The sequence below is a fragment of the Dermacentor albipictus genome, chromosome 3 (assembly GCF_038994185.2).
Source record: "Dermacentor albipictus isolate Rhodes 1998 colony chromosome 3, USDA_Dalb.pri_finalv2, whole genome shotgun sequence".
Taxonomy (NCBI): Eukaryota; Metazoa; Arthropoda; class Arachnida; order Ixodida; family Ixodidae; genus Dermacentor; species Dermacentor albipictus.
In genome coordinates, this window is record NC_091823.1 from 119381125 (window position 1) to 119406844 (window position 25720).

At 46.3% G+C, this 25720-nt stretch overlaps 1 protein-coding gene across 9 annotated transcripts in view; it reads right to left on the reverse strand.

The window, feature by feature from the left end:
* The window catches only part of LOC135919467 (uncharacterized), a 283301-nt gene that overhangs the window by 166303 nt on the left and 91278 nt on the right, over positions 1–25720 (reverse strand). The gene's annotated exons all lie outside the window — the stretch shown is intronic.

Genomic DNA, 25720 nt, shown 5'->3' on the forward strand with positions numbered 1-25720 from the left:
ACACCAGATGAGGCTAGAGTGGTGCATATATTGTGCACATGAGGTGCCTTGTCTACATTGTCTTCTAGTTGATTTAGTAATGCTTGTTACAGTTGTAAAAGTTGATACTATGAACACAGGCTGAATTTTTTTTAATATGCACATTTCTACACAAAGGCACAAGCATTGTGGAATTGCAGTTTTTCTGTTTTCAAAACTGATTGCTGTTTTAAACACAAAGCTAGTGTTGTGTTAGCTTTCTGTGGCACCATTTTTCGTTGCCTACAGGACACCACAATTCAGATATGTGTAGTTCTAGCGATTGAGCCGTGTCACTGTGTCCAGCCTACTAAGTATACTAAGCACTTTGTGCACATTTTTGCAGCTTGCACGTGAAGCTGAAGTTAGGTTTGAAGCTACGTTTGGAGACTTAGAAGCTAAGCTTCAAGATATTTGAAAGGTGCTGGGCCGAACAAGCTTCATTGAGATTGACGGGTACATTCGTCCAAAAAAGCTGAATTTGCCCTGATCTCATTGGTAACTGTTCTTTATGCACAACATGCTAACACGACTTCACTCACGTGCTAGTCCACATTTTAGCACATTTTAAACATCAGTGATAGATGTCATATGTATGCTTTAGCAAAAAAAAAACTATTTTTTTACTTAGATGCCATTTTGTTTACCTTTGGCAAAGTTATGCATAGCCATTTATAAAAATTTAACAGCTACCAGTTGTGGCAAATGCCAGAGGGCATTTTGCTGCACGGCAGTGAACGAAGGTTTCTTTTTAAAGACATACGAACGCGACGTGTTTATCTCAGGGCTTTGTGTCGTCACCCAAGATGAAGGACACAAAGTCGTCTGCAAGGGCCACACCATTGATCTGACTGGGAGATCATCACTAGAGCATGCTCTAATCATTTGCCTATTTGTCTTGGATGTCATGTACCCACATGAATTTGGTCAAACCTTGGGTTTGGTACAGACAGCATTATTTAGGAGGGATCTATTTCCGCAGTGCTTGATGCCAGACAAACAAGCTGTTTTTAAAGCAGGTGAAACAGTTTCCTGCAAGATCGACATGTGTGCACAGCGCAAAAGACGAGGACTGAAGGAAGAACACAACGCAGGCGGTGACTTCGTTTGCGAAATCACTAGAACTGTATAAATGAGCAAAAGTAATGAAAAACAACTTTGGCATTACGTCAAACATGAACCCCTATTGCATCACAGCCAGATACTTGATTTCAAGTATCTGTACCTGTCTGAGCTTACAAGCTGCCTTATATTCGTCTTATCTAGCCAGGGCAGAAAAGTCCCATTTGGAGGAAGGTGTGTCCTTGTATATGCTTTATAACTTGTGAGTGGTATTCATAGTTATCGATATTTTTTAGCACTACCTTGTTTTAGTAGTGGTGCTAAGACATGTCGGTATGTTTGAATGTTTCGTGTTATCAGAATGTTGCATTTTGTTGAGCGTGACCTTGATTTTGATATATTTGTGCTTCTGGTTTTAATCAATTCATCAATCTTTATCCAGAAAATCTGGATGGCCTTCAGGGATAAAAGCTGCTCTAGGCAGCTTGACTGGGTCCCTGAAGACTGTAGGGCCACATTCAGTGGTAGAACTCTTTTTTTTTTTTAAGATGACGGGCAAAAGAAAATTTGAATGGCATAAAAGGTATTATTTAGCATTCTTCTTAGTGATTACACATTATATTGTTGGCATGCAGTAGCGCCTTCAGTATTACTCCTTGGTCATTGTTTTTTTTTTTTTTTTTGCTGTGGAGTCCCGGTCTGTTGCTTGTTTAGAGATTTGTACGGATGTTATTGTTTTGCATTGCTGCGATTCTGAAGAATTCTGTAAAATGGTTTTTATATATTAAAGTATCAAATATACCATCTGTGTAATTTTTACAATAGTGTTGCCTACTACTGAATAAGCGCATAAAAATTTTGAAACAGTATGACTAGGTTTTCAGCACTATTTTCCTGCAAGACTTCTAGCAGAATTCTTTGCAGAGTTGCTTCCTGCCATTTATCACCATAGACGGCCTGGCTAGCTGCAACAGTGTTGCACATATTATTATATGGAGTAATATAAAGAGTCCGTTCCAGGTACTATAGTAGTTGATTTATACGCAACGGCATTCCAGGAATAAATATGCTGAACATGGTTTTATTTAAATCATTCTGCACTGAAGAGGGACATTGTTCTATATATTAATGTGTGGAGGGTGGTTTCTCTTACCTCATTGTAAACTTAAGAGAAACAATGTTTTACATATTTATCCAGTTCACGTGTTACTCCTATATAAAGAAAACTTTTTTTGTAAAAAGTTTGCCCTTACTAAGTGGAACCTATGTGTAACCGCATTAAGAGTGTACGAAGGCCCTTTCCAAATAACGACTCACTGGAGAGGATACCGCGGCGATTAGCAGGGTTCTCCATGCGCCGGCAAGGTGAACAACAAAATTGTCAACGTAGAGCAACTCAGACGATATAAGAAGCCCATCTTGGACACTGTGGAGTTGTGTCTATGAAAGTTAGCTCCGCCGAACTCCGGGAGCTCATTGTCATGGCCTGACGAACTTTGGCCCGCCGCACTGCAACTCGCCTAAACATCGGCGGCCTCGGTTCGCCCCAGCACAAAGCCCTCCGACCTCACGCCGCACTGCAGGCGCTTCACCGCCGCGCTCGGCATGGATCCACCGCCCTCGCCACCTACTACTGCATCGCAGCCCACGCCATCCACCACGCTGCACCTGCAGGGCATGGAATTTTGTGATGCTTCATAGGGCGCATTTACGTGTGTGACCCCTTCAGCACCACGGCAGGACGAGGCCACCACCATCGTCCTGAAGTTGCCCGATGGCTCCAACCTCTCCTCAGAAACCCCAATCAAGTTGAGCCTACAAATTCATCAGGCAACCCAGCTTGCCAAATTCAAGAGACAGGACACAGTCGTGAAAATTCGAACCGCCCAAAACCTCATCACCGTTGACACGTACCATGCATTGGCCACCACCAAATTACTCGCCTTACAGTCCGTGGACGTCCATGGAAAATCGCACTTTGTGAGTGCATACTACGCCAATGACCCACAAAACACCTGCACCGTCCTGCACGGCGTGCCACTCGCCTTTTCTGAAGATGCCATACAGAAAGAACTCTTTATTCAGGGCAAAGAAATCCTGTCTCTTCGGCGACTTGGCAAGACGGCGTCTCTGATCATGGTGGAGGGCCCTGAAATACCAAAGAGCGCCATCGCTGTTTTCAGCGATATACCAACTGTACCCACCCAAGTCAAAATGCCTTAAGTGCTGGCATTGTTACTGCCTGAAACACAGATCTGATGTCTGCACCAATCGCCTAGACATATTCGTGCTGCAGATCTTGCGGGCAACATTTCCCGCCTGGAACTGATACATCAACAATTCCTCATGAGTGCGACATGCGCTGCTACAACTGCGGGGGTGACAACCCTGCAACGGACACAAACTGCCCACACCGTTGCGCTGTAGAGGAGGCAGCTCGCTGACGCAAACCACTGACACGCATCAATCCGATTCACCAAGCAGCCCTTCGTCTCTCACGACTGCCTACTCGAGAGGACTTTGGCGTGCCAATTAACAACCGGTATTCGGCCCTCGACGCCAACTGCAGACATAGCCGCAGCAGCAACCGCAGCCGAAGGCAAACCCACAAGCCCAGTAAAGATCGGCCCAAACAGAAACCAAAGCCTGCCCACAAGCAGGTGGACTTCAGACAGTCAGACAGGTAATTTGCAATGTAATCAACAGGACCCGCGTCATCCTTGTGGCAACAACTACCTAAACCTAAGCCTGCTGCTGACAACCCTAACTAGCTTGTGCTACCTAACCAGCGACAGACGTAGAGTATGCCTTTACAGGCGAGTGGTACAGCTCTCCCAGAAGCTGCCCCCCCCCCCCCCTCCGCAGCACTCCCCATTATGTGCAGTTTCCGTTAGTGGAGTTAGATGCACGTGTTCGTCACATTGTGCAACAAGCGATCGAATAAACTTTCTTAACTATAATTACTGAACAGAAACGAAAGCACCACGTCCCGCTGCCCATCCCTGTTCTCTCCTTTCTTAGTGTGGAATCGGCTAACGAGCAACGGATTCTGCCACCCACAGCACCAGCCACCGACACCCACCTGGTGCCACCGAGACGAACCCGCTGGCAGAGGGATCGCATTGCAACGCTGCATTTCAAGGCTCCTCCTCTTCTACCTTGGCTCCGCACGAGGGGTGCGAGAAGTTAACTCGGAGGGAAGACAAAGACAGAGACTAGAAGGAGAAGGACGTGTGGCAGGGGGCACTGTGCTTTTCGTACTGTACCGCTGTATTTTTATTTTACCAAGTTCTCACATTAAAACAGTTAGCATGGTGGGCACTGTCACCGCCAAGAGTAGGGAACGCCACCTGCAAACTACGAGGAGTCCGCAAAATTCCCGGACGTGTGCCCGAAAGCACCATGTCTCACAGACGAGGAAGGGAACACCAATTCCTCGGAGTCCTTTTGGAGCAACAACGGGTCAACGTCCACATCACCCACGTGATCAGATCACGGTGGCCGAACGAGAATTGGTAGAGGATTCTACTTTATCCTCGAACATGATTATTGGAAAACGTCTAACGACACCTAGTGTGGAATCTCAGAAATAGGAGTTGCCCTTGAAAAGGCAGAAATCTGTATACCAACCGTATGTGCATCGAGACACCTTCACGTCATCCATGCCTGCGCTTTCAGCTCAAGACAATGTAGATGCACCTGTGGTATCCTGTGTTAACTTCTGGTTTCAGTTTTGGGTCGTTTACGTCAGGGCGCCACTCAGCGCCGAATGCTGTAAGTTGCCTCCTGCTTCCGCTCGGAGAAATAAAAGAGCATTCTTTGTCTGGTCCCCGACTGAAGCAGTCCGGCTCTTTCTTGCGGCGCTGCGCGCTCCGGCCGTTTAGGCCTCATGCCGTAAACTTTTCATCCGGCCGCCCCGTCGAAGCTACAACAAACTGGCGACAAGGTAAACCATTACTCTGCTTCGTACAGGCCCTTGCCGTACTACTTCTGCTCCTCCTCCTGCTACCGGCATGTAAGACGCCGCAACTACGTCTCCTCCGTCAGCCGCAACTCCTCCGCCTTTGTTTTCGGTGCCCGGCATGGCATTCGTACCCCACATGCCGCCTTTCCTGGCGCTACCCAGCACTCCTGCGGTACCGTGGCTCACATGGAAACGGTACTTTTGCACGTTTCTCGAGGCAACTGGAGGTGAGGCACTACAAGACGAGAGGAAGAAAGCCATTTTACTGAGCAACTTAGGCTTCGAGGGGCAGCGTCTCTACTACGACCTCACGTCGCAAATGGACCAGACGGCTACTACGTTCGAAGACGTTCTCCGCATCTTCGACCAGCACTACGAAGAATGCACCAATCCCCTGGTGCACCGCATTATCTACCGGGACAGGAAGCAACTACGTGGAGAAACCTTTCAGGACTTCGTGACCGCGCTACAAAGGCTAGCGCCTGCTTGTGCGTTCGGCATTTGGCATGGCGAGTCCCTTCGCGACCAAATCCTCGAAGGCGTCGCATCAACAAGAATACTAGAAAGGTTACTCTACGAAGGAGCGTCCCTCACGCTCAAGGTCCAGGAAATCGGACGAACCGTACAGCAAGTTCACAAAGAACTTCAAGTCTTTTAACAGCTTGTCTGTTCAGTGCGTCTCGACGCAATGCCAAGATGGCGTCGACAGCCATCACCTTCCTCGCCCGGGCGTGCAAGATGGTGGTTCCCGCCACCCTTCTCCCTCGACCCGGCGGCTTCAAAATGGCGCTCGGCGGCATGGCGGAAAGTCGCGACCTGGGGAGGCCGGCCAATATGGCGCTCAGCCCGAACTCCACAAAGCCAGTCGAGACACTGCAGGCCATTGCTACCCATGTGGTTCACCTCACCACATCGCATCTGATCCAGGCTGTCCAGCCAAGCACGTTTCCTGCCGTGCGTGCCAAAAAGTAGGACATTTCGCTTCGGTTTGCTTTTCAAGGAACCGAAAGCATCGACAGTCCCCTGCTCGTACGCAGGTTGATTTTGCTACATGCCAACAGGTGTCAGGAGTTCCAGCTGACGCAAGCGTTCAGTTTCCGTCTCCCGCACAATGCTCCCTCGGTTCGCCCAACCGTACTCGGGACAATCGGGACTTGTAAAGGACTTCATCCACGACATTCATCTTCGAGCTTCAATGCAACCAGTCTCGGCGAAACTGCGTCCTCAACCTCAAGTTCTTCGTGAGCAAGTCTGCGCTGCAAACGGTATTTCGCCCCTGGAAAACAAAGTTCAGTCAGTTGTTGAGGCACCGCAGCCAACTGACAAGAAGTCGCTGCATTCATTTCTCGGTGTCACGCAATACTACGCTAAACTGATTCCCTAGTACGCTGAATTGGCAGAGCCGCTTAGGAAACTGCTAAAGCAAGGACAACCGTTTGTCTGGGATCAGGATACCGAGTATAGCTTCCAGACTATTCAGAAGGTAATTGCATGCGAATTCAGCTCTTACGCCAAAAGTGTTAAGACGTACGTGGACCGTCGTCGTGCATCAAAATGCCCTCAATTTCGACCAGATCTTGTCCGAGTACGCAACTCGAGAAAATCCAATCCTAAATACTCGGGACCATTTAAGATTTACCATAGGGTAGGTCGCAATACTTTCATGCTTGAAAATGGCAAACGATGGAATGCATCCAAACTTGTGAAGTGCCCTGCACTACAGGATTTTTTTGAAAAATTCTCTGAAAAGAGTCGCTCCAGTGGCTACCCTTCCCTTGATGATTGTCTCCCACCTTTTTCTTCCAGTTACTACTGGTATAGGGGATACATTGCATTTCTTGTAGCGTAATCGTGCAGTACGCACATCATTACTACGGTGCTGACCGCCATACTAATTTGTCTTTCATGCCAAAAAGCTTTTAACATTAAATGTCCTTACCATTCTTACGGGGGGACTATGGAGTGTAAAGTGCTTTTACGCACAATGCCAAATCCACGACAGCCACAAAGACTGTCTCGAGTCAGGCTCAGGGCCAATGAGCCACCCATCAGTGCTGTCCCAGGGGGCACACAGATGTTTGCACTGTCTACTTTTGTACTCTGAATTTTTTTTTTCATGTATGATCTGTGTGTGCAAGGCTGCATCTCATCACCTTCTCAAGACAGGTAGGGAAACTGCACAACCGGAGTGCAATAATTCATATTCAGTTTTCATGCTGTGCGTTTTTTTTAAATGGGGAACCCAAAGATATCACTTTCTACTGTGTAAAGATGTCATCACTAATCATGTGCGTTACAGTGTTAACATGTGTTCTTTGACCCGTGACTTATTTTGTTGCGAGGAGAGCGAGTAGAGCCTTTTTCCTTTCAAGGGAGAGGTGATGTGGTATCCTGTGTTAATTTCTGGTTTTGGTTTTGGGTCGTTTACGTCAGGGCGCCACTCAGCGCCAAACGCTGTAAGTTGCCTCCTGCTTCCCCTCGGAGAAATAAAAGATCATTCTTTGTCTGGTCCCCGACTGAAGCAGTCCGGCTCTTTCTTGCGGCGCTGCGCGCCCCGGCCGTTTAGGCCTCATGCCGTAAACCTTTCATCCGGCCGCCCCGTCGAAGCTACAACAGCACCATACTCAATGGAGTCTCAATTAAGCACAGCAATGGCAAGAACTATACAGACGGAGACGTTACCAAACAATACGCCAAAAACTCGGAGTATCTCCTTAAAAGAGGTAAACGTTTTGTCCACGGTGAACTGCTTAGAAATTATATTGTCTTCGCATTGGATGGAATTAAAGTTGTGGAAGGCAGAGGATTATCAGCGCCTGCCAAACACGGAAAGTTGGAAAGCAGTAGTGGCGAAAACCTCTGCTCCGGTTAGATTATAGAGCCGGACCAAAGTAAACGAAGTGGAAAACCACATAGTGAAGTCTCTAAGCAATGTACAAAACCAGTGTCGCAACCAAAAGGCTCAGATCATAACGAAACACTTGTACAAGCGATCAGAAGATTAAATGTTTGCCCTCCTCGTGTTACATGCGATAGCATGTATTGGATGCTCATACCTGGGACATGGTGGTGGAATGCAAGCCATGACGAATACAAAAATGCTGTTCATGCATGGGAAGTAACAACTGCTCAGTGAGACTTTGTTACGCTTGAACCCCATTACCAAGAGTATCCTAACGGTGTTTTTAAGCCTTGTCTACAATATTTGTCTGTGCTCAATAGTGTACAAGTTCTTGAAGACTTAAAGCTTCAAACAGGGAATGTAGCTAATACAATTTGTGAAGTCTACCAAATTATGGAGAAAAAAATCCCAAAAAAGAATGCCATTTACTGTGTATCAGATGGTGGTAGCAAGAACTTTTTCTTTGACTGTATTGCAGACTAGTATTTTAATGCAGGGTACTTAGGCAACTTCAATAAGTACACTGCATTTCCATTCCAAGATTGCCAAGATAGACAAGTAATCATTTTCAATGAGCCTAACATTGATTCACAAGAATAAGTGAAAATGATTATGGGTTGTGACCCAGTGTCTGCTAACATTAAGTATTGTGATGCCCAAATGATTCAGCGTACTTCCCTCATTATTTCATCCAACAACAGAGTGTTCAGTGAAAGTGTGAATGCGTGGACCCAGCTGTACTTCTACAAGAGCCCACTAGGCCTCCCCATCCATGGACAGCACAGACAGCCCTGAAGAGAACAGACTTCTCTCTCCTCAAAACGTCCCTGACGGTGAAGCACAACCAACTGACTCCCTACTGTACCAAGGCAACAGCCTGACATCATGCAGCACCACAGCCGCTCGCACTCGTCGTCGCCCCTTCAAGGAGCAGTGATCCCAGACATTCACGATAAAACCCTTCTATTCTCAAAATTAGCACCACCCTTAGCTTTTAGCCGCCACACTCTCCCCTGCGCAGCTGTCCTCCTGTTTTACCTCCTCGCTGTCGCCGTACCGGCGCTTCCCCCATGCTGTTTGGCTGCAGCACACGAAACTGCCCTATCAGCTCACCCTCACGTCAAGGAGACGTCTTCAAACTTGTTTTAGCTATTTTTTTTTCATGCCGCCATTCGTGGGCCACATGAGGATCGCGCTGCCACGGCACAATGCGTTTTACAAGTATTGCAAGTTAGGGGAACTTCATTTGCCGTAAGAATGCCCGGCTGCTGCGCTTTTCAATGCAGCAGGCAGGCAGGAAAAAGGATTAGCATTGTTTGCGATCCCCAAAGGTAAGCAAGACTACGTAGGGGGAAAACAATGGCTTTGCGGAAGAAGATACTCGTGATATGTGAACTTTTTCTTACCCATACATGTTCTATTCTGTTTACTGTACGAAAACGACATTCGGTTGTATAGCATAGATGATATTAGGCACTGGTTAGTCATCAATAAAATATATTTTTTGCAGCAAGTACTTTTAATTATTTGAATTTTGTGTAAAAAGTAAAGATGTCTACACAAATTTGTTTGTTGGCTCTGTTAACAAGTGTGGTGAGCTTTCATGCATGGCGTTAGTTCACTGGGCACAGTAAATTAGGCACATATTTAGTGCACATTAAATTTCGTGTTCATTACAATCTCACTGGCGTGCCCTTGGGATCTGCATTTATATGATAAAATTATGTTCAGGAATAAAAAAAAACTTCATGTCACAATAACCACTTCGAGCCTAATGTGCGAGAGCATTTTTTTGCGAATCGCTTTCCAGTCACGAACGCATAATCATGCCTCCAAATATCTGAACCATTGTTTCATTCATTAATTAGTACTCGCATCCCTATAAGTGCGACAGTTTCGTAAATTTAAGTGTCCGAAATTCTGGAACACTGGCAGGGAACGGCTTGAAGAAGGAAAGGTTGCCCATAAGAAAGATTTCCCATTAAGAGCACAAGGTGAGTGTTAAAAGTCCAAAAGTATGTCGTCTTTGAGCGTATCGCGGCAAAAACGCGTGACTAAAGTGTACTAGAAGAGGGCAGTGGGCTTACTCTCCAGCCAAGCTCCCACTGGCGGGCGCACCGGAAATGTCAACGATTTTCGCTTCACCAAAACGCCGTGGCGTGGCGCTGATCTCAGCTTACGGAAAAGCTCACGGAAAATGCCCACGTGCGCAACCTTGTCGTAGTAGCAGGTGGGCTAAATGACGTCCTGAACAGGAAAGGGCCAGGACTAGCCCAGCGCTTGGCGAAGGGGGTGGACGACTTGCGCGAGCTATCCCCTCAGGTGCAGATCGTGGTGTGCACGGTGCCGGAGGTGCCTGTGCGTGACAGTCACGTACAAAGAGCCGTAATGGCTGCCAATGAGGCAATATGGAAAATGAGCCGAGAGAAAGGCTTCGAGGTTGTCGAAGTAAACAGGGAAGTGAGAAGTTGTGGTGGTTTTAAACGAGATGGGATCCACTTCAATTACAGGCTAGCACGAGAAGTGGGCTGGCGACTTGGGGGTCGCGCTGTTGCTTTTTTAGGGGGCCCGCGGGCGCTCGGGAGGTCAGAGTAGGTAGTAATAAAGAAGGTCCCCTAGTGGAACAGCAGAAGAGCATCGCCGTCGATAAGAGAAAAAGGAGGAAAGCAAGAACAAGAGCTCGCCATGCAATAGGCTACATAAACATGCAGGGCGGCAGAAGAAAGGAAAAGTGGGCAGAGATTGAGGAGCAGTTACACAGAGAACAAATAGGGGTGTATGCGGTTACAGAAACGCACCTTAGAGACTCAGAAGAGCCGCCAGTTATTGAGAATTATGTATGGGAAGGGTGCAACAGAACTAAGTCGGAAAGAAAGGGAGGGGGAGTCGGAATGCTCATCCATCAGGGAGCCAAATGGAAAAGAGTAAATTCACAATGTCAAGAGCATCTTTGGTTATCAGGTACAATGAGTGGGAAAGAAACTTGGCTTGGAGTTACGTATTTGTGGACCGGAATAAATTGCACAGAGAAGAATAAAGAGTTAGTGGAATGCATAAGCGCTGATATTAGGGGTTTCGGGAATGGTGCTGAGATAGTCCTATTAGGTGACATGAATGCCCACATACAGGATTTAGATGGCTATACCGACAATAACGGGAAGTCAATGCTAGACCTTTGCGAGCAACATAACCTCGTGATCGTGAATACAGGGCCTAAGTGTGAAGGACAGATCACGTGGGAAGTGGGAAACCGGCAATCGACCATTGATTACTGTCTGATGACAGAAGGAATTCATGATAAGTTGAGAGAAATGGTCATCGATGAGGAAGGGTTTAGCAGCATAGGCAGTGACCATAAACGCATCATTTTGAAAATGGGATATGTAGTTGGGAAAGAGAGCAACGAAAGCAAAATGGCCAGCCCAAATTTGAACGCTGAACAAATAGCAAATATAGTCACTAGAGTGGAGGAAGAAATTGGCAAATCGCCAAGTAAGGGGTGGGAATATGGTGAGCTTCTAAGTGTAGTAACGACAGAAATACGGAAAGAGAAACAACACGTTCATTGGAAAGGAAAAAAGAAACCGAAAAGCTGGTGGAACAAGGAGATACGAGAAGCGATCGCCGAAAGACAGAAAGCATCTCGAGAGCACAGGCAGGCAAAGAAGGCGCAGTTGCCACAGGATGAAGTAACCGGTAAATGGGAAATATACCGGGAGAAAAAGTCTATGGTTCAAATACTGGTGCAAGCAAAATTAAAAGGTGAAAGTGAAAGTTGGTTGTCAGAAATACGTGAGAAAAAGAAGGCCGCACCTAGAATATTTTGGAATCACATAAAATTATTAGGCAGGAAATCAACAACAATACAACAACATATCCTAGACGAAGATGAAAACAGACTGGAAGGAGAAGCAGCAATAAATTACATCCAAAAAGTAACAGCCGAATCTTTCCAAGGCAAGGACGAGGTTGTATTTGAAGAAAAAAAGAGCATGAAAGAGACCCAAGGGGGAAAGGAGCTAGTGCTTACAAATTTAAACTGGAAGAAAGCGGAAGAGAAAATTCCTAAGCGCACAGCCACAGGGCTAGACGAGGTTCCCGTTAGGCTGATAAATGAACTGGGACCAAAAAGTAAGGAAGCTCTCGTGAAAGCAGTTGAAAAAACTTTAAAAGATAGACGAATACCAGACAGTTGGCGACAAAGTAGAATGAATTTAATTTATAAAGGTAAGGGGGAGAAAGACAGAATTCACTCGTATAGACCGTTGACCATTACATCGGTAATATACAGGCTAGCAATGCAGGCAATCAAATTAAAGCTTCAAGCATGGGCAGAAAATAATGACGTTTTGGGAGAGCTTCAGAATGGCTTTAGAATAGGTAGGCGTTTGGATGATAACTTGTTTGTTCTTACTCAGTGTATTGAAATATCAAAAGCAGAAAGCAGACCGTTGTATGTGGCCTTTTTGGACATTACAGGAGCATACGACAACGTAGACCGCAGCATTTTGTGGGATATTCTGGAAGGGGAAGGCTTAGGTAACGATTGTATACAGCTTTTGAGAGAGATTTACCTAGAAAATACTGTTTGCGTTGAATGGGAAGGGATGAGGAGCGCGGAGAAAGTTCATATCAACAAGGGACTGAGGCAGGGGTGCCCTTTATCCCCGCTGCTGTTTATGATGTACATGGTGAGGATGGAGAGGGCGCTAGAAGGAAGTAATATCGGGTTTAATCTCTCATACAAACAGGCAGGTACAGTAATAGAGCAGCAACTCCCAGGTTTATTTTATGCGGACGACATTGTGTTGCTCGCAAACAAGCAAAGCGATTTGCAACGTCTGGCTAATATCTGTGGACAGGAAGGCAACAATTTAGGTTTGAAATTTAGTGTTAGAAAATCAGCTGTTATTGTATTCAATGAAAACAGTGAACAGACAGTGGAGATACAGGGCCAAGAAATACCTCGGGTAACAGAATATAAATACCTTGGTATATGGATAAACGAAGGCAACGGATATATGGAAACACAGGAAAAAACCATAACAGTCAAGGGGAAGAGAAATGCAGCCATAATGAAGCACAGAGCGCTATGGGGATACAATAGGTACGAGGTCCTCCGAGGTATGTGGAAAGGGGTAATGGTTCCAGGACTTACTTTTGCAAATGCGGTTGTTTGCTTTAAATCAGGGGTACAATCAGGACTCGACGGGAACCAAAGGTCAGTGGGTCGCCTCGCATTGGGCGCTCACGGGAAGACTACAAATGAAGCTGTGCAAGGGGATATAGGCTGGACTAGTTTTGAAGTGAGGGAAGCTCGCAGTAAAATTGAGTATGAAGAACGGCTGAGGAATATGGAGGAAAGTAAATGGGCTGGGAGAGTGTTCAGGTATCTGTACAGGCAAAACATTGATTCACAGTGGAGGAAAAGAACTAGGAAGCTTACCAGCAAGTATGCGGCCTGTGGGGTGGGCAACACAGCAACAAAGAAGGTCAAGCGGAAAGTCAGAGAGGCTGAATTAATCTCATGGGTGGCGGCAATGGAAAAGAAACCTGCCATGAGTAACTACTTAAGGGGAAAAAACGAAATTAGGAAAGAAACCATTTATGATAACTCAAAGGGAAGCTCATTACTTTTCGAAGCGAGATCGGGATGCCTTAGAACACGCACGTATAAAGCAAGATATAAGAAGGAAGAAGAAACATGTGCTTGCTGCGGTAAAGCTAGGGAAACGACGGAGCATATTTTATTAGAATGTGAAGACATCTATCCAGCGGTCGATTTAGGCACCACTGGCCTCCTTGAAGCCCTTGGGTTCAGCGGGAGCAGTGGTAAAGCAAACAGGTCCGCAATAGACATCAGTAAGAGGCGATTGGAGGATTGGTGGAAGAAAAGTAGGGAAACGACAAAGGACGGAGACGTACAAAAGCACAGTTCGCAATAGGGTATCAGAAAATTTGGACGTGGTAGTTCATAGTGTGTTTTTTTTTTCTCATGGGTTAACCTAGGTAGGATATTAGGCAGCATAGTAGCAAGAGCTTGGTGGCGCAAGCCACCGCCCCGTTCCAAAGGGGACGCTCATAACATCCATCCATCCATCCTGTAGCTGGCCGTGTCGACCATGTTGGAGCCTGTGCGTGCGTGCATGCGTGCGTTTATTATCGCGTTTTCTTGAAACGTCGTGCTGCTGATGGTTTGTCTATGACTCTTTGCTCTCCAGTAACATGCGGAAAAGGTGTGCGCAGTGAATGTGACCAAGACTTCGCGTAAACTTTGTGTAGTATGTCTAAACGCCGACAAAACCACTGCTACACACCTGGGTGTAGGACGGGTTACGTTCACGTGAAGGGTGCTCCAAAGATATCATTATTTGGAGTCCCGAAGAATGAAGAGTTGCGAAAAAAATGGGAGAAGAATCTGCACCGCATGAACAGAACCCTGGAAGACACGAGCGCGGTTTGTGAATTGCATGTTGAGCCGCAATATGTGCTTCGGGACTATGTGCACACTATTGAAGGAAAAGTACGAATTCCATGTGGGAAGCCGATTATTCGTGCCGACGCAGTCCCAACTATCTTACCTAACTTGCCGACGTACTTGTCACAAAAGACAGCTCAGGAGAGACCACCTAGAAAAAGAAGAGGACCAGACCACGGTGAAGTTCCGGCTAAAGTGTTGTGTGCTGGCAGTGAAGGCACTGCCGAACGTCATGCAGGCACCAATCATCAAGACAGCTTAGAACTTTACTCCGAAAGCTCTCTACATGCGCAGAAAGTTTCTGGAAGCAGTGAAGTCAATCTGAAGTTTTTGTGCTGCCTGAAAACGCATGCACAAATTCCCCAATCACGATGGTGTCATATACTGCACATCGTTTTTGACCTCGAAAGGAGAAGTCAAGTCATGAAAACATTGGCGCAGAAACCTGAAAAAAATTGCATTTACTTTGATACCATCTTCCTCCATCAAGCCGTTACATATCGCTGATTGGGTACCGCGCTATATCTCGCCCTGTCTGGGACATAAAAACGCTAACTAATGAATTCCTTCGTAGATCATGTACGGAGCGTCCATCAGCCATTTCCCCCATAAAAGTAGGTGCAGGAATTAAAGCAGCGTGTACATATAAGTGAGCGACCGAGCAGCGCCGTAGACTGGACCAGCAGGAAGCTACAGTGAAGTTGCTGGTGGCGCCACCTCTCGTGCTTGACATGAACGGCATCAGAGAACGAGGGGCAGTGAGCCCACTGCCCTCTTCTAGTACACTTTAGTGCGGCCGCTCGCCATTCCGGATCGCATAAGGAGATCGGCCAGGCCACATTCTTCCAGTAACCATGGCTTCCTGGACTGCTCCAGTGCAAGAAATAATTTAAAAATGCCTGCGTTTGCCGCGTTTTTTTAACGCTGCGACTTGTTTTTAAATCATGTGGTACGAATCTGGGATTGCCATTGGCTGTTGTGCTCCTGCGTGTGGCGAAGCCTACTTGCTGGGTCCACATCTCGTCGAGCCTCGTCGCTGAACAACGGGCCTTTCGCATTTTTATTTTCGTTATGCACGAAGAAAGCCAAAGCCAGCGTAATTATCGGTCAGTGAAGTATTGAGGACTGAGGATTGAGGAATTTTGAGGACGCCAATGCAAATCGAAGCCTAAGATTCGCCCAACGGCAAGTGCAGCGACGCCCGCGACGCCTAGCGACAGCGACGCCGATGGATGGATGGATGTTATGAGCGTCCCCTTTGGAACGGGGCGGTGGGTTGCGCCACCAAGCTCTTGCTATTATACTGCGTAATTTCCTACCTAGGTTAAACAATAAAAAATTAAAAAAAACACTATGAACTACCACATCCAAATTTTCTGATACCCTATTGCGAACTGTGCTTTTATACGTGTCCGTTTTTTGTTGTTTCCCTACTCTTCCACCAATTCTCCAATCGCCTTTTACTAATGCCTATTGCGGACATGTTTATTTTTCCACTGCTCCCGCTGAACCCAAGGGCTTCAAAGAGGCCAGTGGTGCCTAAATCGACCACTGGGTAGACGTCTTCACATTCTAATAAAACATGCTCCATAGTTTCCCTAGCCTTACCGCAGCAAGCACACGCTTCTTCCTTCTTATATCTCGCTTTATAGGCGCGTCTTCTAAGGCATCCCATCTAGCTTCGAAAAGTAATGAGCTTCCCTATCGCTCCGGCCAGCACCTCCTCTCGGAAGATGCCAGTCGTGTGAGCGATGCGCTTCCTGCCAAACCCTATCCTGTTTTCCTCACACACACATCTGAAATGGCCACAAGAGGCGCTGTCAACCGACACTACCCCAGACGCAACCAGATCGGCCCGAGCTGCTGTGCACGCTGTTTGCGCAAATGTTTTGCGTGTTTGTTTTGTGCCGATGTATGATCGACGACTTTTGACATTTGTGGATGAACTCCTGCAGCCATGCGTTACTGTTGTGTGCCACTGTGTACGTCTAGTCAGCGAAAAATACCTCCAGGTGTTTATTTTCACAAAATACCAGCCAACAGTGCTGCACGTGTACAATGGCTAAAGGCGATTTTGAGGAAGGACTGGTTGCCAAATACGACGTCTAACTACTCTGTCATGTGCAGTTCGCATTTTCAAGCGTCCGATTTCAACGAAAACTGCAAGAAGCGGCAGCTAAAGCCTGGTGTTGTGCTGAGCATGTTTCCTGGTTACCCGTCCTATATGGCGAAGCCTGCGGCAGCCGCAAGAAGCAACATCAGCATTTGAAAGTGCAAGCGGGACCATTCAGAGAATGAGCCGCACAAGCAACAGCGCTTCAAATATTCAGAGCGAAACACTTGTGTCACCGAACTTAGAGGCAAGTGCTCCTATCGACTTTTTCTTGAGTCATGAGGCTGCAGCAGCCTTAGAGACTGAAAGAAACTTTAACGTAGTTTCACACAAGTGTGAGAACGAAACAGGCAGCACTACGTTCAGTACTGACTCTTTCGAGCAGCATGCTTCTACCGGATCAGACAGTGTGGTCATGCCCAGACCGTACGGGAGGCGCACTTGCGGCACGCAGACTAAGAAAGAGTATTCATCTAGCTATTACATCGAAAGGAAGTGATGGTGAGAAAAACAACAAGTGTTAAAGGCAAAATCTGACAGCTTAAAAAAGACTGTTGATGCCTACAAAGAAGAGCTTGGAAAGCTCAAATAGCAGTGGCACATTAGCGCATTCATGGAAGTTGTTGACGATGCTCAACAAGGCAATGCCACAGCAGTATTGCTGCTCGATCAAGCGAAAAACTGCCGCAGTGGTCGAAGATGACAATCAGGAACTGCATAGTAGTGAAAAATTTATCTGATAAGTCCTATGAATACATGAGAGGTGAAAGACTCCTCCGTCTGCCATGTAGAAATACCCTCCGGAAATACATAGGGACTGTTTCAGGAGAAGTTGGCTTCACCGAATTGGTCCGCTGTTGTTTAGAAATGGAACTACAAATGCTTGAAGCACCGCAGGCCAAGGTATGTGGACTTGTGGTTGACGAGGTACGAATCAAGCAAAGGTAGGAATACCACAAACAAAGGGATGCATTTGTGGGTGACGTAGACATGAGCGCAGACCTACAACACCTTGTTCCAGAGTCAGAAAAAAATACCTTGGCAAATTCACTTCTGTGTTTTCTGCTGTGTGGCCTGCACGGGAGGTACAAGATACCTGCAGGCTACTTCTTCGCCAAGGGGTGCATTGGCGAACAGCTTGGTGCAACGACAAGTTATGTTATTAAAAAGACTCAGGAAATTGTCTTCAATGTTGTTCGGATTGTGACTGACAATCATAAAATCAATGTTGCAGCTATGGAAATTTTGTGCAACGGTGCTGCATAGACAAGGGCCAAACACCCTTCAGATCCCCAAGGCCATTTTTCTTGCATTCGATCAGAGCCACATAATTAAAAATATTAGATCACAGTTTCTGGCTAAAGACATTGGCGGAAAGCATGAAGTGTCCTCCAAGCACCTGAAGACTCTCTACAAGATGCACCAGCATTCAACGGTAAGGCCCACTCGATTTTTAACACGGCAGCATCTAAATCCTTCAAACATTGAAAAGATGAATGTCAAGTCGGCGATGCAGTTGTTTTCTCCTCCAGTTACAGCAGCACTCAGCTATTTGAAGGATCAGGCAGGCCACACTTGCGACTTGCAATTTGCCTCAGTGGGACCTACAGTAACATTTATGAAGACCATACAGAAATGGTTCACCCTCATGGATGTGAGCAACTGCCAGCAACACATCCACCTCAACAAAGAAGATGCTTGACATTACACAGATGTCGATGATAAAAGCCTGGAATGGCTGGAGACAGACTTGCTCAGCTACATAGAAAACCTCAAGAATGCAAGTCGGCCTGAGAACTTCTTCAGCAAAGAAACATATCATGGCCTGGTGTTCACCACGAAGTCAAATGTTGAATGCATCCGTTAGCTATTAACAGCAAAACAGTTTAAGTTTGTGTTGATGCGAAAAATGTCGAGCAACCCAATTGAATCAATGTTTGAGTTTCTGCGCCGAAGTGCTGGATGCAATGATGCACTGGATGTAAAGAGTGCATTGCTAGACTCGAAAAGATGTTGAAGACTGGGATTGTTGCTGCATCTAAAGGAAGTAATGTCCAAAGTGCCTCTTTCTCTTCGAGGCAACTCATCACAACCCAGCAGAACACCCGCAAAGACCTGGGCACTGCCGAGTTCTTACAACTTGCAAGGGAGCGTCGGAAAGAAGATTGTCTTTCGACAAGGCCATGCTTTCCAACACCTGATGTGGCCAGTGTCGATCTGGTTGGAGGGTACCTTGTTCGGGCAGCAACAGAGGGTCTCTCCTGTGCAAAATGCATTGAACTCATGCAAGGACCAAGAGCATACACACCACTTCAAGGACTGATTGCACACCAAGACCGGGGTGGGCTATACTACAATAGACAAGAGCTTGTGAAGCTTCTGATAGCACTAAAAAGGTTTGCTGAGACGGTACTTTTCCATAGGAAGTCCATCCCAAAGCCCTTGGAAGTCTCTGTGGAAAGTAGTGTCAGCACACTTATGGATGTGCCTATTCTCACCTGTGGCAGCGAGGACAGAAGCCACCGGCAACAGCTGCTCGAACTGGTCACCAAAAAATTTACGAAACCTTTATTTGCTAATTATGCTTTGGCGGTTACAGACAGAAACTCTGTTGCGAAGAATCTTGAACAAGAACCCCTGTCCCGCAAGGTGCTCAAGCTGTGATGCATTCGCAAGCATGTGGCAATAAATTTGCAACACTATATGAAACTAATTTACATGTTTTGAATAACTTATTCTTGCTGTTAGTGCTCAGACGCAAAATCAGGTCAATTTTAGTAGGAAAAGGCGCTGCAAATAGCAGCTGCAAATGCTTTCCAGTCTTGGTTTATGCAAGGCACACCATTTTAAACATCATGCGTGTTAACAAAGCCGCATTCAGCCTTAATTGTTACAAAAAGTGCGCATAACACTCCGCAACAAGCGAGCAGCTGTACCAAGCGCGGGACAAGATAGTGTCAGAGAGTGGCGCCACCGCGTGGCCACAGCTCACAACAGCACAGCCGGCCGGCGACAATGGGCGAGCATGGCACCTGCCTGGCATCTTCCTAGAGGAGGCGCTGCTCCGGCTAATTCGATGTGGCGTTGGTGTATGTCAGTGCTTCTCAAAAAAGTTAGGACATTTCGACGATGAAGAAAGTGCGCAAGACCGTGAGTCGTGTGCAATCATTGATCCAGCCGCATTGAAGATCCTCGTGAGTGGTGCGGTTTGCTCAACGTGTCGCTGTTCGGAAATGTGTATATGGGAATGGGCCGACAAGTGCAAAGGACTTGCGTCGTTTCTAGAACTACGCTGCGAGAACAGTGCGTGCATCAAAAGCATTCACGGCGTGTTTCTCCAGGCGGGGAGGCCAACACGAGTGCTGCAGGCGACGGACCGCACGCAACCAGAGCCTACATCAGCAAGAGTGCACGCGATAGCTTCGCTGTCAATGTGACAGCTGTTGTAGTCGTGCGCTCTGTAGGAATTGGCTACGAGCAGTTGGTCAGATTTTCTGCAGCTGTTGTCTTGCAAAAGCCAATGCATCACAAATCTTTTGCTGCCATCAGCCAGAAAATTCATGACGCGGCAATGAATGCTATCGCCAAAAATCTTGCGCGAGCCAGGCAATTCACAGCGAGTGACGTGGGCAGAGACGAAATTGCCGTCGTGTATGACAGTACATGGCACAAACGAGGCCATAAGAGCCACAATGGTATTGGAACCGTTCTGTCCCTTGACACTGGACTTTGTTTGGACTTGAAGTCCTGTCCAACTTTTGCCTAGCCTGCAGTCGGCATAAGGCCCTGCCAGATGAAGAAGAAATCTGGCAAGCATTTCATGGCCCAGTGTGAGCAAAATGCTCATTGTTCATCTCATGCAATGGAAGCGGTAGCCGCCATATGGATATGGCAAAGGAGCCAGACCTATGACACACCATTGCGCTTCAAGAAATTCCTGAGCGATGGAGACTTCAAAGCCTACACCGAAGTTGTAGAGGCAGATGTCTAAGGTGGTGCTGTAGATATTGAAAAGGAAGACTGCACCAATCACGTGGCGAAGGGCCTGAGAACTGCTCTTCATAAGCTAAAAGAGCAGCTGCCAAGAGGGGAGAAGCTAAAAGATCCAGTGATCCACAAGCTGCAAACCTATTACCAAGTTGCCATCACAAGCAACAGGGACAGTGTAAAAGGAATGCACCAGGCGATTTCGGCCTCGTATTTTCATTGCTGCTCCTCGGATGGTGCAAGCAGCCACATGTACTGCCCAGATGGAGCAGCATCCTGGTGCAAGCACAGGTGTGCTGAAGCCTTGAGTGAACCTGCACCGACCCACACACCCTCGCTCACGAAGGCTCAAGGGAAGGCAATACTCTCTATTTATATAAGGCTAACCGATGAAAAGCTGCTGACCCATTGTGTTCAGGGCAAAACACAGAATGCGGCAGAGTCGCTAAATAGCAAAATATGGCTTCTCTGTCCGAAGACTTGCTTTGCCTTGAGGTTTGTCGTGGAGGTGGCCACTGCCTTGGCAGTTCTATGGTTCAATCGAGCGCACTCCGTCTTTGAATGTGTACTGGTAGAGCTGGGTGTGCTTCCACCTCAAGATCTGATTGTTCTTGGCACATCACACGACAGCACACGCGAAAAAACAATGACTGACAAGCAGACTGCCGAGTCAAGAGCCCCGTGAGGGAGAAACTTATGGTGCGGACTCATTTTAGTGGCAGTGGCTGCTCAGAGGACAGTTTTCCTCTTTTGTGTGTGAGTTCAATCTCAGTTCAAGCCTTTTTTTGTAAATAAACTTTCAAGTTTAACTTTAAAATTCGTTTTTCTCGAAATGCAATTTTTGGCAACTTTTTGACTGCCCATCGTGTTTTAGGCACTTCTGGTGCTCGGATCTGGATGAAATTTTGCCCATATTTTCTTCAAGGTGTGGAGAGTGCCGTTATCTCATTTAAACTTCAATGTTGTTTATATATATTATGCCAATTTTATGTAAACACTCACTGGTATCTGGGTGATATACACTGCCTAGATTCCAATTTTCCTCGTGTATTCAGATCTTTTATGTGCACTTCCTACTTAGTTTTCCACATTCTACAATCCAAGTGGAGGAATATAAACTATCAGTGGTCCGTAATTACAGAAGTTTAATTATGGAAAAAGGGGGGGGGGGGTGCAAAAGGACCTATATTTTACACTTTGCCATGGTACAGAACAAGAACTACACAACTCGCAATAAAACTAATTACATATTTGAAATCAGCATTAAAAACTATAATCATGCCGACTTTCATTGCTCTAGGATGTACATTAAAGATAAAGTGTCTTCGAGTAGCATCTCCCTTTAAGCTAAATAAGTTCTTGTGCATGAAGTGGAGAATGTGGCCTGATTTTTCAAATGCATGCTGTAGAGGCCCACCCTCCAGTTTGTGACGTTCAGAATGAAAAAAGAAACGGCAGATCCCATGCCCTGTGGGAATCGATCTTACACAAATCAGAGTGCAGGGAGCCTACCAAGCTAACGACACGACCATGAAAGCGCCAATACGTAGGCGGGCGGCTGTTTCATTACCTACATGACACGCATGATCGTGATAAAAAGTGCGCCATGCAACACTCGTATTATAAGAGGAAGCTTTAGCTTGGGGACTGCTAACTAAATACATGGGAACAGGGGGAAATCACTTTCCTTGGCAACCATAGCACCAAAATTGGGCAAGGTTCTGACTGGTGGTCGCAGGCCGCTTTTTTCGTCGCGACAATCGAGTAGATTGCTTACAAGCACTGCTCCAAGAGGGCACACGTAACAGGCAAAGAGAGGTGTCAGGAGAGCACCTGAAATTATAATAAAGGAGGCGGCACAGGATCTCCAGGGCACCCAAGGGGTAGCGGGGAGATCAAAGCTGGAAGCGGGGCGGCCCATGTGGTGGGGCTGTGGAGGCCAAAGCGTGCCAGGGGGTTTTCGCATTAAGGTAATTTTTTAAGCGAAGACCCACTGGCACATGCAAGCCTCGGCAAGCCCCAACCCACGGAACAGTCCGGGTTCTAGCATTGGTGTCCCCATTGCCACTTTGGTGTCCTGGAGGCACCGCCAATAACGCGAAACAATCACACGTTGTTCCAATAAGTAAAAAACACAACTAAATAAATATAGTTACGTCCAGCCACCAAGTTGTTATGCCAAGTCCAGCACTACTGCGCCCCATGACTTCTGCAACACCAGTCAGAACTTTGCCCCGAAATGGATGAGGTTTGTAGCTTAAAAAAAGTGGCTATTTAATGGCTGTGGCAAGCAGTATTTCGTTATATGCCTTGATTTAATAAATGAAAATTATTGAAACTCTCACAACTTCAGAAAAATGGACTATGACATTTACAATTCAATAATTCAGCACTAAAATATGACACCACAATTTTGTAAACTGCGGCTAATAACGCATCCAAGGCGCTTAAAATTGGCGTATCATGCACCGCTCTGAAGTGTACGATTATTATGCAAGTAGGGTTTTTGTACAACCTTTGTATACATTGTATGAAGGAGGAATGAATGAATGTGTGGTGCTTAGTGGCGCAAGGGCCAGGTATGTACGAAGGAGGCTGTTTTATTAACCATCTTCAGATTGGCATATGGCTTCTTTTGATATGTTCACTTATTTCCTTATTGTTTGGTGTATTAAGGCATTGTAAAACTGGCAGATACAAGGTAAAACTACTTTTCCACCAGGTTTACGATGACGACTTTGGGATGTATGTCGACGTTGATGATGAATTTGTCATCCCAGACAAGGCGAAGTTCCTCATCAAGGAAACAGTGCAGTACCCATGAGGCTTTTGTCATGAGTGCATGTTTTTCATAACAATATTCACATTGCTGAAATTATTTATATATTGACAGTTAACTGCAATCTTCCCTGGGCATAATTTGAGCGACCATTTCGTGGTATCAGATGGCTTGGAACTGTATATTCTTAAAAAAGAACACACACACACAAGACGCAGAAAAGCATGTGTACACATGATTTTGTGTTTCTCTTCTGTTCGCTAGCAAAAAATTCTAATACAAAAACTAATAGGCTATTAGGCTATTGACACTGATACCCAAGTCAAATGAGCAAATTTAGTGACAGTTCGAGCGAGTGCACTTCACTTCGCTGAGTGCACTTTGCTTGTGTGACAATGGCTACCGTGAACCACATCATCATGTGGGCATAGCACTGCCTTATTCCCACTGCCACATTTGGTGACGCAGTAGCACTGAGTGTGTGCATGACCAAAAAAGTTTTGAAAGTACCCCAGTTTTACTGGTGCTCATTGTTCATTCGACCCGGTGCAACATTCGCCACTCTACAGGACACTGCCATTGATACAGAAGTGCCAGTGATATCAGTTTCCTGTCCTCGCATCACCAGCACCGCTGTTCCCTTAAACTAGTTAAGACGAGTTTCAAAAGCTTAACTGAAAAACAAGACAAAAGGAGGTTTGGGGCTGCTTCAATGGTAGCAATTTCCCATGTGGCATCCCAAATGCACCTATTAGGTGGGGATCGTCAGGTTGGGGACGAACACCCCTATCGTAGTATTGCGGCCCCATAATTAATGGCAGAGCACCAGGACGGGAGTGCTCTTGTATGTATTTTAGCCATAGGCATCTGGTGGCAGCACTTGCTTCCGAAAGCTGCAGCAGATGCTCTTCAACAAGGCCATCTGTGCTTGGACTAGAGGTGCCCAGAGACCATGCATTAAATCACTGCAAGGCCCCCTTTTGAGATGTGCACCCCAAAAATATGCCAAGCACCAGGCCAGGGAACATCTCCACCCATTAAAGAAAATGGCGCATTTCCAGCGGCACCAGAATTTGAACTCAGTATGTTCCGCATACAAGGCAGATGCTCTACTGCTAGGCCACCACTGAGGTCAAAGTTATGACTGCATGGTGATAGACAGCAGCACTAAGTGTTTTTCAAGGTTGATGCCAGTGACGATCTATGAAGCTATAAGGCGCTGAAAATGCATGTTACAAACTTGATTGGGCTTCGCTGGTGTCGCAAGGTCACTCAAAACAATTGGAATCACAAAAAATAAGTGGTCTTAAACTTAGCACCAACTCTGCAGTGAGCATTCATTTAATCATTTTTTAAGCGCTGCGATTGAGACTACACACTTCAGTGCCACAAAATCAGGTGAGACGAGTTCGTCGAAATCACTCAATGGCAAGTGCACTCCCCTGCAAGTCTCACTAAATGTTTACGTCTGACAGCCTGCAAATGACACTAACGAAGAAGTGCGCTCACTCGAAGTGTTGCTGAATTTACCAATTTAAGTGGTGTAGAATGCACCAGTTAGGCTTATTAGTGTATTAATCTAATACCGTATATTAGGTGTATTAGTGTATTAACCTAATACAGTCTATTAGTGTATCGGTCTATTAGCGTATTAACCTAATACAGTCTATTAGTGTATCGGTCTATTAGCGTATTAATCCAAAGGGTCCAGTAGTGTGTCGGCGTGGCATTGATCCTCAGACTGATACACCATTAGACCTAGATATAGATGTGAAGGTCAGTAGCCCCTTACGCTACATAAACATGAACTGCAGAGCAAAACCACCTGAAATACATTACAGTACTGTCTACTGAATGCACCAAATGCAGTAAAACAAGTAGAAGTGCGAAAATTGCAAGAAAACTTTTTTAGAACAACATGCATTTTTACACATCCCCTTTCAATGTCTTTGTCAGGTTAGCAGTCTTGATAGTGAGAGCTTTTGATCCGCTTCGACCAGAGGACGTCCTTTTGAGGAAGTGGTTAACCAACAACCTGAACATAAACCACTTTTTCCGGCACTTTTTCAGTGGTGGAGTAGTTAGCCTCAGCTAGAGATGTGTCCTACTGGCGTAGGCAATCACCTTTCTGGGCCATTGTACGAGCACTGCCCCTAGACTGACATTACTAGCGTCTGTATGGAATATCCTCGGGGCATCTTCATCAAAATGTGCTAGCACGGGAGGCGCTTGCATGCGTTGTCGGAGCTCGTTAAATGCCCGCTGCTGGTCTTCGCCCCAAGTAAAAGGGATATTTTCTCTGGTGAGCTGTGTTAGTGGCCATGCGATTGAAGGAATTTGTAATAAGTCGCTGGTAATATGCACAGAGTCTTAGAATATATCACACGGCCTTTTTGTCTGATATGGTCGGGAAATTA